General features: G+C 38.7%; 1 protein-coding gene and 1 long non-coding RNA gene across 12 annotated transcripts in view; one reads left to right on the top strand and one right to left on the bottom strand.

Annotated features, from left to right (window-relative positions):
• LINGO2 (leucine rich repeat and Ig domain containing 2) overlaps positions 1-20,133 on the bottom strand; it is a 1,446,924-nt gene that overhangs the window by 647,497 nt on the left and 779,294 nt on the right. The window lies entirely within an intron of this gene.
• The window catches only part of LOC133252465 (uncharacterized), a 30,231-nt gene continuing 18,683 nt past the window's right edge, over positions 8,586-20,133 (top strand). Inside the window, exon 1 of one of the 2 annotated variants that reach the window (XR_009737941.1) lies at positions 8,586-8,777. This is a non-coding gene — a long non-coding RNA (uncharacterized LOC133252465). The remainder of the gene's footprint in view (positions 8,778-20,133) is intronic. The other variant, XR_009737940.1, reaches the window with a different exon arrangement.

Raw genomic sequence — 20,133 nt, 5'->3', positions numbered from 1 at the left:
GTGGTGTCATCTGCATGTCTGAGGTTATTGATATTTCTCCCAGCAATCTTGATTCCAGCTTGTGCTTCATCAGCCCAGCGTTTCTCATGATGTATTCTGCATATAAGTTAAATAAGAGTGTGACAAGATATAGCCTGGACATACTCTGCTTCCTATTTGGAACCAGTCTGTTGTTCCATGTCCAGTTGTAACTGTTCCTTCCTGACCTGCATATAGGTTTCTCAAGAGGCATGTCAGGTGATCTGGTATTCCCATATCTTGAAGAATTTTCCACAGTTTGTTGTGATCCACACAGTCAAAGGCTTTGGCATAGTCAATAAAGCAGAATTAGATGTTCTTTCTGGACTCTCTTGCTTTTTCGATGATCCAACTGATGTTGGCAATTTGATTTCTGTTTATTTTGCCTTTTCTAAAACCAGCTTGAACATACAGAAGTTCAAAGTTCACATATTGTTGAAGCGTGGCTTGGAGAATTTGGGGCTCTATTTTCCTAGTGTGTGAGATGAGTGCAATTGTGTGGTAGTTTGAGCATTCTTTGGCATTGCCTTTCTTAGGGATTGGAATGAAAGCAACTTTTCCAGTGCTGTGGCCACTGCTGACTTTTCCAGATTTGCTGGCATAATGAGTGCAGCACTTTCACAGCATCATCTTCCAGAATTTGAAATACCTCAACTGGAATTCCATCACCTCCTTTAGCTTTGTTCGTAGTAATGCTTCCTAAGGCCCACTTGACTTCACTTTCCAGGATGTCTGGCTCTAGGTGAGTGATCACACCATTGTGGTTATCTGGGTCATGAAGACCTTTTTTGTACAGTTCTTCTGTATATTCTTGCCACCTCTTCTTAATATCTTCGGCTTCTGTTAGGTCCCTACCATTTCTGTCTTTTCCATGAAATTTTCCCTTGGTATCTCTCATTTTCTTGAAAAGATCTCTAGTCTCTCCCATTCTATTGTTTTCCTCTATTTCTTTGCATTGATTACTGAGGAAGGCTTTCTTATCTCTCCTTGTATTCTTTGGAATCTGCATTCATATGGGTATATCTTTCCTTTGCACCTTTGTCTTTTGCTTCTCTTTTTTTCAAAGCTATTTGTAAGGCCTCCTCAGAAAGTTATTTTGCTTTTTTTCATTTCTTTTTCTTGGGGATGGTCTTGATCCCTGTCTCCTGTATAATGTCATGAACCTCCATCCATAGTTCATCAGGCACTCTGTGTATCAGATCTAGTCCCTTGAATCTATTTCTCACTTCCACTGTATAATTGTAAGGGATTTGATTTAGGTCATACCTGAATGGCCTAGTGGTTTTCCCTACTTTCTTCAATTTCAGTCTGAATTTGGCAATAAGGAGTTCATTATCTGAGCCACAATTAGCTCCCAGTCTTGTTTTTGCTGACTGTATAGAGATTCTCCATCTTTGGCTGCAAAGAATATAATCAATCTGATTTCATTATTGAGCATCTAGTGATGTCCATGTGTAGAGTCTTCTACTGTGCTATTGGAACTGGAAGTTTGCTATGACCAGTGTGTTCTATTGGCAAAACTCTATTAGTCTTTGACCTGCTTCATTCTGTACTCCAAGGCCAAATTTGCCTTTTACTCTAGGTGTTTCTTGACTTTCTACTTTTGCATTCCAGTCCCCCGTAATGAAAAGGACATCGTTTTTGGGTGTTAGTTCTAAAAGGTCTTGTAGGTCTTCATAGAACTGTTCAACTTCAGCTTCTTCAGCGTTACTGGTTGGGGCATAGACTTGGATTACTGTGATACTGAATGGTTTGCCTTAGAAATGAACAGAGATCATTTTGTCGTTTTTGAGCTTGCATCCAAGTACTGCATTTCAGAGTCTTTTGTTGACTATGATAGCTACTCCATTCCTTCTAAGGGATTCCTGCCAACAGTAGTAGATATAATTGTCATCTGAGTTAAATTCACCCATTCCTGTCCATTTTAGTTCACTGATTCCTAGAATGTCAACGTTCACTCTTCCTATCCCCTGTTTGACCACTTCCAATTTGCCTTGGTTCATGGACCTAACATTCCAAGTTCCTATGCAATATTGCTCTTTATAGCATTGGACCTTGCTTCCATCACCAGTCACATCAATAACTGGGTGTTGTTTTTGTTTTGGCTCCATTTCTTCATTCCTTATGGAGTTATTTCTCCACTGATCTCCAGTAGCATATTGGGCATCTACCGTCATGCGGAGTTCATCTTCCGGTGTCCTATCTTTTTGCTTTTTCTTACTGTTCATGGGGTTCTCAAGGCAAGAATACTGCAGTGGTTTGCCATTTCCTTCTCCAGTGGACTGCATTTTGTCAGAACTCTCCACCATGACCCTTCCCTCTTGGGTGGCTGTACAGGGCATGGGCTCATAGTTTCGATGATTTAGACAAGGCTGTGGTCCATGTGATTAGATAGGTTAGGTTTCTGTGACTGTGGTTTTCACTGTGTCTGCTCTCTGATGGAGAAGTATAAGAGGCTTATGGAAGCTTCCTGATGGGGAGACTGACTGGTTGTAATGTGGGTCTTGTTCTGATGGGCTGGGCCAAGCTTGGTAAATCTATAATCTAATTTTCTGCTGATGCGTGGAGCTGTGTTACCTCCCTGCTATTTACCTGGGGCCAAACTATGGTGGATGTAATGAAGATAATGGTGACCCCCCTTTAAAGAATCCCATGCATGTACTGCTACACTCAGTGCCCCCAATCCTGCAGCAGGGCACCACCAACCCACGCCTCTGCTGTAGACTCCTGGACACTCACAGGCAAGTCTGGGTCAGTTTCCCGTGGGGTCACTGCTCTCTTCTCCTGGGGCCTGGTGCACAAGGTTCTGTTTGTGCCCTCCAAGAGTCTTTTTCCCAGCCCTGTGTAAGTTCTGGCACCTCTATGGTGGGGTTAATGGCAACCTAATACTCAGGACTGATCTTCTTTAGGATGGACTGGTTGGATCTCCTTGCAGTCCAAGGGACTCTCAAGAGTTTTCTTCAACACCACAGTTCAAAAGCATCAATTTTTCAGTGCTCAGCTTTCTTTATAGTCCAACTCTCACATCCATATATGAATACTGAAAAACCACAGTCTTGACTAGACTTTGTTGGCAAGGTAATGTCTCTGGTTTTTAATATGCTGTCTAGGTTGGTCATAACTTTCCTTCCAAGGAGTAAGCGTCTTTTAATTTAAAAGATTAAGGTTAAAACATTAAGCAGTTGTAATAATTTGGTCATACATATTGAGCAAATTATCTGATGTTTAAAAAGCAATTATCACTGGAAAGATTCTAGGAAGGGTAAACCGAAGGGGAAACATGAGGCAGTTTTTAATGGAACAAAAGAGATCCTCAAAACTCAGAAGTGACTTTCGGGTGGGGCCAAAGGCAAACAGTAAACAAATGTTCTTCTGCATCTTTGATTTAATTTCTGTGGAAAACATTAAGGTTTAGTAAAGCAAGAGTTAAGAAAATTGTGGAAATTTTGCTGGATATAATTTATAACACCATAACATTTTTTCAGGTTTTGGTAAGCTAAACGTCTGTTTAGTTAAGGTCTTAAATAGTGACCCATGGCACACTGAATAGGAAGGTCTTACACTTTTATTATAAGCCAATTCATATACTTTTTTAGAAATAAGTCATTATAAATTATAAAAGAATATTCAATAGAAATAAGCCTTTTGCTCCCCAGGGGACATTTATAGTATCTTTTATGACCTTAGGTTAACTGATTACATTTAGCAACTAATACTCTTTTGCCACCCCATGGATTGCAGCTTCCCAGGCTCCTCTGTCCATGGGATTTTCCAGGCAAGAGTACTGGAGTGGGTTGACACTTCCTTCTCCAGGGGATCTTCCCTACTCAGGGATTGAACCCGGGTCTCCCCCATTGCAGGTGGACGCTTTACCCTCTAAGCCATGCTGCTAAGTCACTTCAGTCATGTCTGACTCTGTGCAACCCCAGAGATGGCAGCCCACCAGGCTCCCCATTCCTGGGATTCTCCAGGCAAGAACACTGGAGTGGGTTGCCATTTCCTTCTCCAATGCATGAAAGTGAAAAGTGAAAGTGAAGTCACTTAGTCGTGTCCGACTCTTCGCGACCCCATGGACTGCAGCCCACTAGGCTCCTCCGTCCATGGGATTTTCCAGGCAAGAGTACTGGTGTGGGGTGCCATTGCCTTCTCCGCTCTAAGCCATGAGGGAAGCCCAATACTACTCTTTAATAAACCCTAATTCTGAACCTAATATTAGGAAAAATCAACCTAACATAATTTTCAGATTCTTTATCTATTGACTCTTGTGATTTCCATTTAACTTACTCTTGCATTCAGTCTAGTTCAGTTCAGTCACTCAGTCATCTCTGACTTCTTGTGACCCCATGGAGTGTAGGACACCAATCTTCCCTGTCCATCACCAACTCTCAAGAGTTTGCTCAAACTCAAGTCCACTGCGTCGGTGATGCCATCCAGCCATCTCATCCTCTGTTGTCCTCTTCTCTTCCTGCCTTCAATCTCTCCCAGCATCAGGGTCTTTTTCAATGAGTTAGTTATTCCCATAAGGTGGCCAGAGTATTGGAGTTTCAGCTTCAGCATCTGTCCTCCCAATGAATATTTAGGATTGATTTCCTTTCGGATGGACTGGTTGGATCTCCTTGCAGTCCAAGGGACTCTTGAGTCTTCTCCAACACCACAGTTCAAAAGCATCAATTCTTTCGCAATTCTCTCTTCATGGTGCAACTCCCACATCCATACATGACTAGCGGAAAAACCATAGTTTTGACTAGACGGACCTTTGTTGGCAAAGTAATGTCTCTGCTTTTCAATATTCTGTCTAGGTTGAACATAACTTTTCTTCCAAGCAGTAGGCTTCTTCTAATTTCATGGCTGCAGTCACCATCTGCAGTGATTTTGGAGCCCCCGAAAATAAAGTCTATCACTGTTCCCACTGTTTCCCCATCTATTTGCCATGAACTGATGGGACTGGATACCATGATCTTAGTTTTCTGAAGGTTGAGTTTTAAGCCAGCTTTTTAACTCTTCTCTTTCACTTTCATCAAGAGGCTCTTTAGTTCTTCTTCACTTTCTGCCATAAGGGTGATGTCATCTGCGTATCTGAGTTTATTGGTATTTCTCCCAGCAATCTTGATTCCAGCTTGTGCTTCATTCAGCTCAGCATTTTGCATGATGTACTCTGTATATAAGCTAAATAATCACAGTGACAATATACAGCCTTGACATACTCCTTTCCCAATTTGGAACCAGTCTGTTGTTCCATGTCCAGTTCTAACTGTTGCTCCTTGACCTGCATACAGCTGTCTCAGGAGGCAGGTCAGGTGGTCTTGTCTTCCCATCTCTTTCAGAATTTTCCACAGTTTGTTGTGATCCACACAGTTAAAAGTTTTGGTGTAGTCAATAAAGCAAAAGCGCATGTTTTTCTGAAACTTTCTTGATTTTTCGATAATCCAGTGGATGTTGGCAATTTGATCTTTGGCTCCTCTGCCTTTTCTAAATCTAGCTTGAATGTCTGGAAGTTCACAGTTCACATACTGTTGAAACCTGGCTTGGAGAATTTTGAGCATTACTTTGCTAGCATGTAATGTAACCACATATTGGTTAATGAACTGTATACCTTCCAATTTTAGCTCTTTGGGTTAGTAATAGGGAAAAGGTATAGTTTTAATAGCTTACCATGAACAGTGTCTGATTCATGATCTCTGAAGAAGATTTAGCTTTGGGACCAAGAAACAGGCTTGATCACTCGAGAGCTTTTGTGTAGCAGTGTTTTATTAAAGTATAACAAGAGACATGAAATTAAAAGGCGTTTACTCCTTGGAAGAAAAGTTATGACCAACCTAGGTAGCATAATTAAAAGCAGAGACATTACTTTGCCAACAAAGGCCCATCTAGTCAAGGCTATGGTTTTTCCAGTGGTTATGTATGGATGTGAGAGTTGGACTGTGAAGAAAGCTGAGCGCTGAAGAATTGATGCTTTTGAACTGTGGTGTTGGAAAAGACTCTTGAGAGTCCCTTGGAGTGCAAGGAGATCCAACCAGTCCATTCTGAAGGAGATCAGCCCTGGGATTTCTTTGGAAGGAATGATGCTAAAGCTGAAACTCCAGTACTTTGGCCACCTCACACGAAGAGTTGACTCATTGGACAAGACTCTGATGCTGGGAGGGATTGGGGGCAGGAGGAGAAGGGTACGACAGAGGATGAGATGGCTGGATGGCATCATTGACTTGATGGATGTGAGTCTGAGTGAACTCCGGGAGTTGGTGATGGACAGGGAGGCCTGGCGTGCTGCGATTCATGGGGTCGCAAAGAGTTGGACACGACTGAGCGACTTAACTGAACTGAACAAGGGACAGAGAAAGCTTCTGATATAGACATCAGAAGGGGGTCAGAGAGTGCCCCCCTTGCTAGTGTTAGCAAAGGAGTTGTATACTTTTTTAATTGGTTATTAACAATAAATGAAAAGAATGTCTCAAGGTTATTAAGGTCTTACTAGACCTGCTCCCACAATCTACATGTTAAGATGACAAGATTAGAACAAAGAATAGAAAGATTTTACCAGAGCTTCTCCCATAATATACATTCTAAGATAACAGGATTAGTCAGAAGGTTTTCAAGGAGGAGCAACTGTCCTCAAGCAGGATACATTGTTGTTATATAATCCTTAGTACAGAGTTTAAGCTGAGTTGTTTTGTTGTGTAATCATCAGCAACAGGCTTAAAGGGAAAAAAAAACCCAAAACATTTTATGTGACTAAGACTAAGGAATGCAGGAAATAAAAAAAAAAAAGATGTTTTTCCTTTCCTCCTCCTTGCCTGGCATGCTGTGATTCATGGGGTCGCAAAGAGCACTGAGCAACTTCACTTTCACTTTCTATACTTTAGTAACAAAGGTACTTTAGGTAAACTCAAAACCCAGAGGTTTACTGTGTTCATTCATTAGGTGTGAATATTAGCCTGTATTCAGCATCTTCAATTTTAAGATTAAATTCTAATGTATTATTAATGGAACTCATTCTAATTCTTGTAAATGATTTAGAACTACAAAAGTATACTTGGCTTTCTTAAAGCACTAACGTATGAATTTAAATACTATTGACATAAAACCATCAATACACATATTTCCCCTCTTGTTACTTTAGTTCTTGCTTGTCCGTTTATTCAAGTTCAAGAATTTTGTTACATTCATTTGCCAGCAGAATATAGCTTTAATATATCATTATGAACATCAGAAAGTGTTCATTTGCATGTGTTATTCTCCAGGGCTCAATAGTTGAGTGATCTTTTACTCGGATGACTTGTAGCAGTACTTTAAGATGTCACCTTCAGGCATGTACAAAGTACTAAAGGAAACTGGAGAACTAAAGCTCTTTCTGTTTTCTGCCATCTTCTTTGTTTCAGTTCAGTCCCTCAGTCATGTCTGATGCTTTGTATCCCCATGGAGTGCAGCTCGCCAGGCTTCCCTGTCCTTCACCGTCTCACGGAGCTTGCTCAAGCTCATGTCCACTGAGTCGGTGATGCCATCCAACCATCTTATTATTCCGTTTACCCTCCATCTTTCTCTCCCTTTGTACTCTCTTTCTTTGCTAATGGATTTTTTAAGTCTAGCTTTTATGTGGAATGATTTTTCTGACTTTTTTGCACTTATATTTAACTGAATACTGGAATTGGGCTTCTATTAACCCCTACATTTCATCTTGTGTTCCAGAATATTTCCTCTCCTTGACTAGTATGTAGAAGGTTGGCTATTTGAGTATTTTTCTTGGGGGTGGAGGGTAATATCTGCAAAACATTCTATGTCTTTCTTGTTGTATATAATATAGAAAACCCCATTTTGAGAGTAGAAAGATAACGAAATATTAACAGAGAGAAAACAACGTTTGCTCCTTATCTTTGCATATGCCCTTCGGGTTAGTATCTTACCTTACCTGAGCATAGATGTCACCATCTGTAGTACGTAAATGAGAACTTTATGGAATAGTTGTGTGACTACATGAAATAATGTGCCAAGAATCTAGCAGAGAGGCTGTGATACTGTAGCTGTACTTCCCCCAACCTAGAAGTTAACAGTTCTGGTCTAAATTAGTCTCACTCTACCTATAATTTCATCTCAGGCTCTTGCTTGCTCCCCTGAGTGAGATTCTTTCTACTTTGCATACCACTCCTAAAAGCTGAGTCAAGCTTACTTTCCCCTGGTTACCCTTCCATTAAGCTACTGCCCCTGAAATTGAGGTTTTCACTCCTCTTTTACAGAAAGCACTTTACATAATGAAGTGTGGCCATTCTACCACAATCCTTATGGCTTAAAACTACTTCCTACTGCTGCACCTCCTGTCGGCTTGTTGCCTTTTAATTCAAGATCTGACTGTTGATCACTGTTTTAAATCTCTGCCTGAAATATTTTTTCTGGCTGGACATTTTTCCAGTTAGTGTATTATAACCATTGTCTCCACTGAAGGTGCTTAAGAGAAAACATGGCTTCCCATGTATTTATTATAAAATGAATTGGGCCCCTCCCCCACACTCAGATGTTGAAGACTTCACATCCCTGATAAGACAGAACCTACGGAGGTAATAAATGTTAAGCGAGGTCATAATGGTGAGGACTGGTAGGACTGGTGTCCTTATAAGAGGAAGCAATGTCCTCCTGGACACAGAGAAGAAGCCATGTGAAGATACAGTGAAGACATATCTACAAGCCAGGAAGAACATGCCAGAAGCCAACTCTGACAGCAAACTTCATCTTGGATGTCTAGCCTCCAGAGCTGAGAGAAACAAATGCCTGTGAGTTAAGCCACCCAGTGCTGCTGTATTTTGTTATGGTAGCCCCGGCAGGCTAATACACATGTAGTCTAGGTTTCAGTTATTCTGCTATTTCAACCAAACCTAAGTACTTTTGCAGAGAAATAAAACAAGTAGCCCTTCGATCAGTTTACAATAATTATAGCATTTCATGAATCGATATTAACATAGGGACATTTGCTCATTTTTCACTGTGATAGAAGACTCTTGTCCTCAGGCAGATTACAGCCCTATACTTTATAGTGCCCGACTATTTATTATGGCTTAGAAATGTGAAACATTAAATACATTTGTGGAAACTGAGACATGCTATTGATTGAATTCACTAAAATAATTTCTTCAATATAGTTATTATTGTATATAACTAGTGAAATAGTCTAGCAGTTATCCCCATATGCAAACTTTTTTTTTTTTTTTTTTGGCAAGCAGACAAATGAAAGTTGGCATATGTAGGTATTCCCATGTTGTCTGCCTATCAATCGGCAATCTGTATTCATGTAAAACATATTATGGGTTAACTCCAGGTTAAATTATTACAATGTCTCACAATAAATATTTTTAAAATTGAAATGTACTTAGTACAGTGCTTTCGGAGAAGGCAATGGCACCCCACTCCAGTACTCTTGCCTGGAAAATCCCATGGATGGAGGAGCCTGGTGGGCCGCAGTCCATGGGGTCGCTAAGAGTCAGACAAGACTCAGCAACTTCGCTTTCACTTTTCATTTTCCTGCATTGGAGAAGGCAATGGCAACCCACTCCAGTGTTCTTGCCTGGAGAATCTCAGGGACGGGGGAGCCTTGTGGGCTGCCGTCTATGGGGTGGCACAGAGTCGGACACGACTGAAGCGACTTAGCAGCAGCAGCAGCAGTACAGTGCTTCAAATTCAGTGTTTCCAATAAAAATGGCAAAGCTCATGATTTTCAGGGTGTTCCCCTATATTCTTAGCTTCTGGATTTGTCTGTGATCTTCCTGTTTATATCTGTGTGTGTGTCTGTGGCCAGTGATGTTGGACTCTCTGTGACCTCACTGACTATAGCCCACCAGGCTCCTCTGTCCATGGGATTTTCCTGACAAGAATACTGGAGTGGGTTGCCATTGCCTTCTGCAGGGGTTTATATCTAAGTGTATGCAAAATACAAAATTACAGAAAATGCACTTTCACTATAATTTGTGTTTTTATTCAATGTAAAGAAATATTTGAGTAAATATTTTCATCTACGCTTTTTTGTCATTTGAGTTCTACAATGAGATATTTCCTTAAACTTTTTTTTCTTATAATATTTGGGCATTGTTACACAAAAACACTGATGTTTCTACTTTTGCCAACATTGTTTTGTAAACTCTGAAAATCTTCCATAAAATTTACATGAAAATAGTCTATTTTTCTTCCCTATGTGCATATTATGCTTATGTTACAAATATTTTGGGAAGGGATAGCCAATGAAGTATTTTGGGAAAAACTAGAAGGTGATCAAATATAAAATGGTTATAAAGGGACATAACAACTTTGTAAATGCGGGTATAGTAAAATTCACATGTTTATTGCTTCATTCCCAAAGTGGGGGGAGCTTCTAATATAGGTAGGATCATATCAAAATGATTTGATTATACTTGACTATGTTTCAATTGATGGTTTTGGAAATAAGAGAGGGATACAATGTCCTATGGACTCAGCCATGTCTTAGGTTGTGATGGATCCACAGCTGCTTCAAAAGGTACAGGGCCTCGGTGTGCATTCCTCATGGCTCCATTTTTTCCTAGCTGAGACCCTGGGGAAGGAACTTAAATTTTGCAAGGTGCATCATCAAATCTAATATGGTATAACTATAGTATTTACTGCATAGAAATGAATAAGAATTTTTTTAAAAGTCAATGAGTAAAAACCATTGAGGAATATCTGACACCCTCACCATTAACTTGTTATAGACACTAATTTCTTCCACTCTTTCTGTTGAAACAAAACAAAACAAAAAACATTCTATCCCAAGCAGTAAGAGCTCAGCTTTAAGAGTCTTCTCTGTTAGGCTTCCCTGGTGGCTTAGATGGTAAAGAATCTGCCTGCAATTCAGGACACCCAAGTTCAATCCCTGGGTCGGGAAGATCCCCTGAAGAAGGGCATGGCAACCCATTCCATTATTCTTTCCTGGAAAATTCCATGGACAGAAGAGCCTGGTGGGCTACAATCTATGGGGCAGCAGAGAGTCAGACATGACTGAGCAGCTAACACTTTCTCAGGTTTAGAACCTGGATCAGATCTCATGTCAGCATCCTCTTTCTCTGTCAGATTCTAAGAGGTATTTGAAAATACTAAAACCAGTAAGACCTGTTCCGAGGTCATTGTTCCTTTCTTAAGTTTTAGTAACAATGCCAATTCAGAGCAATTCCAAAGTAAAGTATGGTAGGGGCTTGTGCTGTCAGCCTGAATCTATGGTGATATGTACAACTTGATAATCAAGGTGTTGAAACAGCTTGGCAAATATCACTTAGGCCCTTCACGCCTGGTAGGCAGAATAACCACCTCAATTTTTCAAGGTGATTAAGCTGATTAAGGAAGAACACTGTGATTCTTCATTCATCTATCTCCACTTAATCAGATGGAAAGGTCTCTACCACAGATGAAGGAATTTAAGTGTTGTAACTTAATGTGTCTCTTCACTTTCTTTCCCCTCAACCCCCCCACCACAGCCAGGACCCCTTCTAAGAGAGCCAGACGGTTAACAGAACACTAATTCAAAGCCCCTCATTTCAGAGGTGAGACATTTCCCTCTTTCTTTTTAATTGAAAACATTTAACAGACTTTCTAGGAAATAAACGCTAGAGCACTAACCTCTGAATGCCATTTAATCACTTGTTTCAATCAATTCACATGTTTATTCATGAGAATTGCTCTACCTGTTAAGTGTTGAATTAAAAGGATTGGAGGGGAGGAAGACACCATTAGGAAAACACCCAGAAAGTAGTGTTACCTGAAACATTTATGAACATCTATTGCAAACACTCTTAAAACCTGGTGAATTGCATTTTAATTATTTTTGTAAATGTATTAAAGTTAAGGAGCATTTGGAAAGCAGTCATCTAGAATTGAGGAGGTATAAATTAATCACATGGTTATATTGAATATTCAGAAATCCTTAATGGAGCAATAATAATTGTCAAGCAACATTAGAACTTCTTGGCACATACTTGGGGATGCTTAGAGCATATTTTCACACTGAGGAAATGTTTACTTTACCCAGCAGCCTATTTCCCCCAATAGAAACACAATAAAAATTCAAACACAATAAATCATTCCCAAGGTACAGAGATTCAAATGCCACAAGTGCTTTGATTCACTTTGCTTCAAGGGTAGAATTTATAAATTGAAGAACTTTTACATTTGTTAGAACATAGCACTCTGGAAATGAGGAAAGCAAAGCAAATTGGATTCTGGGATCTTATTTGTGTGTCACTCAGCATTACCCTTGGCAGTGAGTCACTGGCATAAACAGTGGGGGCAGAACCATTTCACCTCTACAGCCAGCAGGAGACCCTCAGAGAGAGTCAGGCTCAGAAAGGATCTCAAAGGGCCCCCAGAACTTGCCTCTACCTTTTTGAAAGGGAAAAATGAATTTGAGAGATGAAGTTAATTAATTCTGGCTTCAGACCCTGATGCTGGGAAAGATTGAGGGCAGGAGGAGAAGGGGACGACAGAGGATGAGATGGTTGGATGGCATCACCGACACGATGGACACGGGTTTGGGTGGACTCCAGTAGTTGGTAATGGACAGGGAGGCCTGGCATGCTGCGGTTCATGGGGTTGCAGAGAGTTGGACATGACTGAGCGACTGAACAGTCAAAACAAACCAAGAAGAAAACAGGTTTCCTGATTTCCAGCACAGTTTGTTCCTCTTCACCATTCCAAAAAAACAACGAAGATCATTGTGCATGTGTACACTTTTTTTTTTTTTTTCACCAGTAATGAATGAATCACACACATTGGATTAATTTGTGTTACACTTTCTACTTTTTTTATACTATTGAATCCTATAAACATTTTGCCTGTTTAAAGAACATCTGTTATCACAAGGTCTTTTCTTTTTCACTTTTATTTTCCTCATCTCTTCAGTAAACTGCTGAAGTAAATAAAGAGCTAGTGCCACTGACATTGTTACTCAGTTTGGACCCTGTTTGTTTGGAAATGCTGAGCTGTGCCTAACTCCTAAGATGTCAAAGTATTTATAGAACACTCCCTGCTCTACTTAACAAATCATTTGTTTCTCATGTACTGTGGTTGCTACCATCAAACTTCTGTATCACCTTTATGGAAACTCAAGATGCTACAAAAAGTTGCAGCAGCATAAATGAAGTTGTAGAATGACAGATCTTCCAGATAAGAAACGTTGCTTGTATTCTGCATCCTTCACTCTACTTAAGATTTTCATGAAGGAAAACTATCTATAAGCTAAGTCTGTGGATTTTCTTTTCATCCTCTTCACTTGACTTTTATGCAGAGAAGTAGATTTTAATTTTGATGGATTCAAATTTATCAGGGTTGATGGAACATGCTTTTGGTGTCAAGTCACAGAACATTTTGCCTAAGATTGGATCCTGAACATTTTTTCCTAGTGTGTGTGTGTGTGTGTGTGTGTGTGTGTGTATGTTGACCTCAGGTTTTCTATTTACAAATTTATTTTTTGTTTATACTGTAAGGTTTAGGTCAAGCTTCATTTTCCAGTTGTTTTTTTTTAAACTATAAGAATGCTATTGATTTTAATGTTTTGTATTCACGATATTTTTTTAGGCCTAAGAGTTTATATGTAAATTCTTTTGGATTTTCAATATACACACCACATTATAAGAAAAAAGGTAGTTTTTCCCACCTTCTTAATTCTTGTACCTCTTCTATTTTCCTATTGCTTTGCTAGAATCTTCAACAGAATACTGACTAGAAACAGAAATGGCAGATGTCCATGTGGGTCCTTTCCTGCCTTTAAGAATTTTTCTTACATTTTATTATTAATCATTATAATATAGGTTTTTATAGATAAAGCAATTCTCTTTTACTAGTCTATAAAAAATCTGTTTTGAATATTTATTGGATTTTATCAAATATTGTCTGTGTATAGTAAACTTCAGGAGTTGGTGATGGACAGGGAGGCCTGGTGTGCTACAGTCCATGGGGTCGCAAAGAGTCGGACACAACTGAGTGACTGAACTTAACTGAACTGATGGAACAGATATGGTTCCATTCCTTTAATCTGTTAAGGGATTTTCTATGATGATTCATTTTTGCCACTCAAGAACAAATCTCTCTTGCTTTTATTTTCTATTCCTATATACACACATACACACACATACATATATTTAGGATACTGTTAAAGCCTGTTTAATAAAGATCTGAGTGGCAAACTCTTAAATATCATATATTTGAAAATATCTTTTTTTGGCTTAATCTCATAAAGTGCTTAGCTGGGTATACAATTTGATTGGTTTTTTTCTTTCCCTAAGCCCACTGAAGATATTGATCCTTCATTTTCTGCTACTGGTGAAAGATCCATAGTTACAAGTCTACTGCCATCAAAATGAAAATATTCTGTCCTTCCTTTCTGGCAGCTATTCAGATTCAATTTCCAAAATTTCTGATTGGTCTTATTCTATATTTATCTGTCCATTTGGTTTTTCTTACTCATATTTTCTTACTCTTATATTTTAAATTATAAAATTATTTTAACTTTGAGCATACTAGGCATCCTTAATTTTAAGTCTTTGTTAGATTCTTTCACATAATTAAATTCACTGGCAGTAAATCCATATTTGAAATAATGATTTTTATAAAATTTTTACTTACAAGTTTGATTTTGTAGTAGACATTTTTATTATTCTCTCTCTATTCCTCTTTATCCATCCTTTCTCCCTAACAAATGTATCAGTACCTTCACCTCGCCCTTTGGGTACCCAGCTAACTAGTCTGGTGAACAAGCTGTCACTCCATTTCCAACCTCCCTAACTTCATGTTTTTCAACAAAGAATCAGGACTGGAATGTTTCAGTTCCCTCCAAGTCCACAGGAGGTGAGCCACAATATGCCATTACCAGTTTCCACCCCAAGTGTCTGGACAGCTTCTCAATCACCACTTTGTTACTTTTCTAATTCATGGAGGTTTTCTGTTTGGTTTGTTTGTGTTTTTATAATCCAGCTATGTCTTTGCTTTCTCCCTTCAGATTTTATAAAATTTTGCTACATACTAGATCCAAAAAAGTCCATCAAAACATACTTGACATCTTGCCCTGCATACTCCTATGCTGTCTTTAGCTCACTCTAATTAGGCTTTCATCTTCGCAGGAAACTTCTTGGCAGAGTCACCAGTAAAACATCCATCCTGACAAATCTAATGGTCAGTTTTCATCTCAGCAGTAGCTGACAGAAGTGATCATTTTCTACTTGCTGATGTATTTCTTTCCTTGTTTTTCAGGATAGTCTATCCTTCTTATTTATCTCTGAGTGAATGGCCTAGATGCAATTTCCTTGCCTGGCTCAACTTTCTATTGAATTTTAATAATTGGAGTATCCCAGTGCTCCTCAGATATGTTTCCTCTTTCTCTGTAATTACCTATGTTATCCCATAGAGCCATGAATTTTCTATATATACATATAATATATAAATATAGTATATATTAAATAATGCATACTATATATACTATAATGTACAATTCTAAAATAAATTATATAATACAGTGTGTGTATATAAACACACACATATAATATATTCTGTCAATATTATATCCTTATTTTTTCTCCTCTTACCTCTTGAATAATTTATACACTATTTGTTTCTGCATATCCACTTTAACATCCAACAGTCATCCCACACAAAAACCACTGAAACTAATAAATGAATCCAGCAAGGTAGCAGGATACAAGATCCATATATAGAAATCTGCTGTGTTTCTTTACACTGTCAATGAAATATCAGAGAATGTTAACAAAAACTCCTGTTTAAAAGCATGTCAAATAGATACCTAGGAATCAACCTAACCAAGGAGGTGAAGGATCTATATGCTAAGAACTATAAAACATTGATGAAATCAACTAAAGATGATAGCAAGAAACGGAAAGATATTACACAGCCTTGGATTGGAAGAATTAATACTGTTCAAATGGCTAGCTATACTTACCACAGCAACCTATGCATTTAATGTGATCCCTATGAGGTTACCCCATGACATTATCCACAGAGCTAGAAAATATAATCCTAAAATTCATATGTACACTCGAAAGACTCAGAATTGCCAAAGTGATTGTGAGGAAAAAAGAACTAAGCTGGAGGCATAACTCTCCCAGAGTGTACATACTACAAAGCTACAGTAATGACAACAGTGTGGTATTGTCACAAAAACAGATATATGGATCAATGCAACAGAATAGAGATCTCAGAAATAAACCCATATGTGTATGGTTAATAATCTTCAACAAACGGGCAAAAATATACAATAGAGAAAAGACAGTCTCTTCAGCAAGAGGTGTTGGGAAAGATGGACAGACTCACATAAAATAGTGAAGGTAGAATATTCCCTCACATCATACATAAAAATAAATTCAAAATGCCTTAAACACTAGTATATAAGACATGACACCCCAAAACTCCTAGAAGAGAACATAGGTTAAATATTATCAGACATGTATTATAGTTAAGGTTTTTTTAAATCAGTCTCCCAAGGCAAAAGAAAGAAAAACAAAACTAAACAAATGGGACATAATTAAACTTAGAAGCTTTGGAAAGCAAAGGAAACCATCAACAAAAATGAAAACACAACCTACAGAATGGGATAAACGTTTTGCAAATGATGAGACTGACAAAGGCTTTATTTCCAAAATGTACAGACAGCTCATACCACTCAATATCCAAAAAACAAACCAATCAGAAAGTGTGCAGAGGACCTAAATAGACAGTTCCCCAACGAAGACATACAGATGGTTGCCAACAGGAACATGAAAAGATGTTCCATGTCCCTCATTATTAAAGAAGTGCAAATCAAAACTACAATGACGTTTCACCACATACCAGTCTGATTGGCCATCTTCAAAAAGTCTACAAATTTGCTGAAAAGAATGCAGAGAAAACAGAAACCTTTGTTGGTGGGAATGTAAATTGGTGCAGCCACTAAGGCGAATAGTATGCTGCTGCTGCTGCTGCTAAGTCGCTTCAGTCGTGTCCGACTCTGTGCGACCCCATAGACGGCAGCCCACCAGGCTCCCCTGTCCCAGACATTTCTTAAAAATTAAAAATAGAGTTATCATAGGATAGAGCAATCCCACTCCTGGGTATATATATAGAAAAATGAAAGCTCTAATTTGAAAAGATACATGTACCTCAATGTCATAGCAGTGCTGCTTACAATAGCCAACACATAGAAGCAATGTAAGTGTCCATCGAGAGATGAATGAATAAAGATGTGGCATCCGGTCCCATCACTTCATGGGAAATAGATGGGGAAACAGTGGAAGCAGTGTCAGACTTTATTTTTCTGGGCTCCAAAATCACTACAGATGGTGACTGCAGCCGTGAAATTAAAAGGCGCTTACTCCTTGGAAGGAAAGTTATGACCAACCTAGATAGCATATTGAAAAGCAGAGACATTACTTTGCCAGCAAAGGTCCGTCTAGTCAAGGCTATGGTTTTTCCTGTGGTCATGTATGGATGTGAGAGTTGGACTGTGAAGAAGGCTGAGTGCTGAAGAATTGATGCTTTTGAACTGTGGTGTTGGAGAAGACCCTTGAGAGTCCCTTGGACTGCAAGGAGATCCAACCACTCCATTCTGAAGGAGATCAGCCCTGGGATTTCTTTGGAGGGAATGATGCTGAAGCTGAAACTCCAGTACTTTGGCCACCTCATGCGAAGAGTTGACTCATTGGAAAAGACCCTGATGCTGGGAGGGATTGGGGGCAAGAGGAGAAGGGGATGACAGAGGATGAGATGGCTGGATGGCATCACTGACTCGATGGACGTGAGTCTGAGTGAACTCTGGGAGTTGGTGATGGACAGGGAGGCCTGGCGCGCTGCGATTCATGGGGTCGCAAAGAGTTGGACACGACTGAGCGACTGATCTGATCTGATCTGATGTATGTATATGTGTGTGCATTGTGTGTGTGTATATACATGTGGGTGTTAAGTCACTTCAGTCGTGTCTGACTCTGTAACCCTATGGACTACATATAGCCCACCAGGTTCCTCTGTCCATGGGATTCTCCAGGCAAGAATACTGGAATCTCTTATATCTTGCATCTTCATAATTTGTGTCTTTAATAACTTGCGTCTCTTAAATGTCCTGCATTGGCTGATGGGTTCTGTGGATTTACCTTAAGTATGACAGAAACTTCTTGGATAGTTTTAAATAGGAGTATGATGTAATATGATTTCTGTGGCTGCTAGATAAGAGATAGAGTATAGGGGACAACGGTGGAATCAGGGAGGCCGGTTAGGACGCTACTGTAGGAAGCTAAACAGAAGACAATGATGTGGACTAGAATGTTAGGTCAAAAGTCATGTTTTAACCATATTAGGCTTAGATGACTTTCAATTTTTTTCTTTATTTAACTAGAATTGATCTATGATATTGTGTTAGTTTCAGCTGTCGAAACCTGACTATTGTGTTAGGTGTACAACTTCAGATTCTTTTCCATTATAGGCTATTACAAGATATTGAATATAGTTCCCTTTGCTATATAGTAGGTCATTGGTTATTTTATATATGTGTGTGTGTGTGTGTGTATAGCATTATATGTGTGTGTGTGTATATATACACACCATATATATAGCATGTATTTTTTAATCCCAAACTCCTAATTTATTCATCCCCACCTCTTTCCCCTTTGGTAACTGTGTGTGTTCTATCTCTATGAGTCTGTTTCTGTTTTACAAATACGTTGACTTGTGTTTTTTTTTTTTTATTTTAGATTTCATATATAAATGATTTTTAATATTTGTCTTTCTCTGCCTGACTTACTTCACTTAGTATAATAATCTTAGGTTCATCCAGGTTGCTGCAAATGGCAATATTTCATTCTTTTTTATGGTAGAATAATAATCCATTATATGTGTGTATGTGTGTGTGTGTGTGTGTGTGTGTGTGCATGTACATATATACACCATGCCTGCCAGTGCAAGAGATATGAGAGAAATGGGTTTGATCCCTAGGTCAGGAAGATCCCCTGGAGGAGGGCATGGCAATCCACTCCAGTATTCTTGTGTGGAGAATCCCATGTACAGAAGAACCTGGCGGGCTACAGTCCATAGTGTCGCAGTGAGTCAGACATGACTGAAGTGACTCAGCATGCACGCACACTTACAATGGCCCTAGAAGACTTAACAGGTCTCACCACTATCATCAGAGAATTCATTCCAACAGTCTTGGCATTCTTATTACCTTTTAGAATATTACCCTGGACTAATAATGTTTCTTTTCCAAATCTTTGCCTAGTTCTTTTTGTACATCATTCAGTTACTGTTTAATTGCTACCCCTTGCAAAGGTCGTCTGTAACCACCCTAGTTAAAATACTCTCCTGTCACTCCTTTGTCCTTAAATTTCTTTTTCAGTTTCTTGGATATTCTTTTTCTGGAATTCTTGAAGTATAACTGACAAAATTGTAAGGTATTTTAAGTATATATCATGATTATTTGATAACATATATATTGTAAAAGAATTGTCACCTAGTTAACATACCCATACACATGTGTGTGTATGTTAAAACTTAAGTTCTACTCTCCTAGAAAATTTCCATTATACAATAGTGTTATCAACTATATCCATTATTGTATAAATTAGATTTTCAAACCTTATTCACTTCACTATTCTTTTATAAAGCCTCAATTATTAGTGGATATTTTAATATTTATTGTTTAAATAAATTAAGCAAAAAATATTTACTTGTTTCTTGTCTATCTCACCCACTTGCATTCAAGTTCCCTGAAGGTAGGTATTTGATTTCTCTTATTCACAACAGTTAACCCTGACATCTAGAAGAGTGTCTAGTACTTAAGAGACATTCAATAAATATCTGCAGAATTAATAAATTACAGCATTCCACCAATGATTAGGAATCTAATTAGACTGACACAACTCCTATACAAAGGAAATGGTATATAGTATATTTTTATATCTGGCAATCAAAACCATAGAGAAATAAATATTTTTCAACTTTTCCCATTAAATTTCCTTTACTTGAACTCTAAGAGCACAAACAATACCATACAAAATGTTAGCTGTCAAGGCATTTCACAAAATAGTGGCTAAGTCACCCTTTGATTCCTTTTGACCTGTGCATTTTGGATTTCCAGCATTTCCATTCCCAGTGGCTGGA

The sequence above is a fragment of the Bos javanicus genome, chromosome 8 (genome assembly GCF_032452875.1).
Source record: "Bos javanicus breed banteng chromosome 8, ARS-OSU_banteng_1.0, whole genome shotgun sequence".
Classification (NCBI taxonomy): Eukaryota; Metazoa; Chordata; class Mammalia; order Artiodactyla; family Bovidae; genus Bos; species Bos javanicus.
The sequence above is the reverse complement of the archived record's forward strand: the minus strand, read 5'-3'. Positions and strand labels throughout refer to the sequence as shown.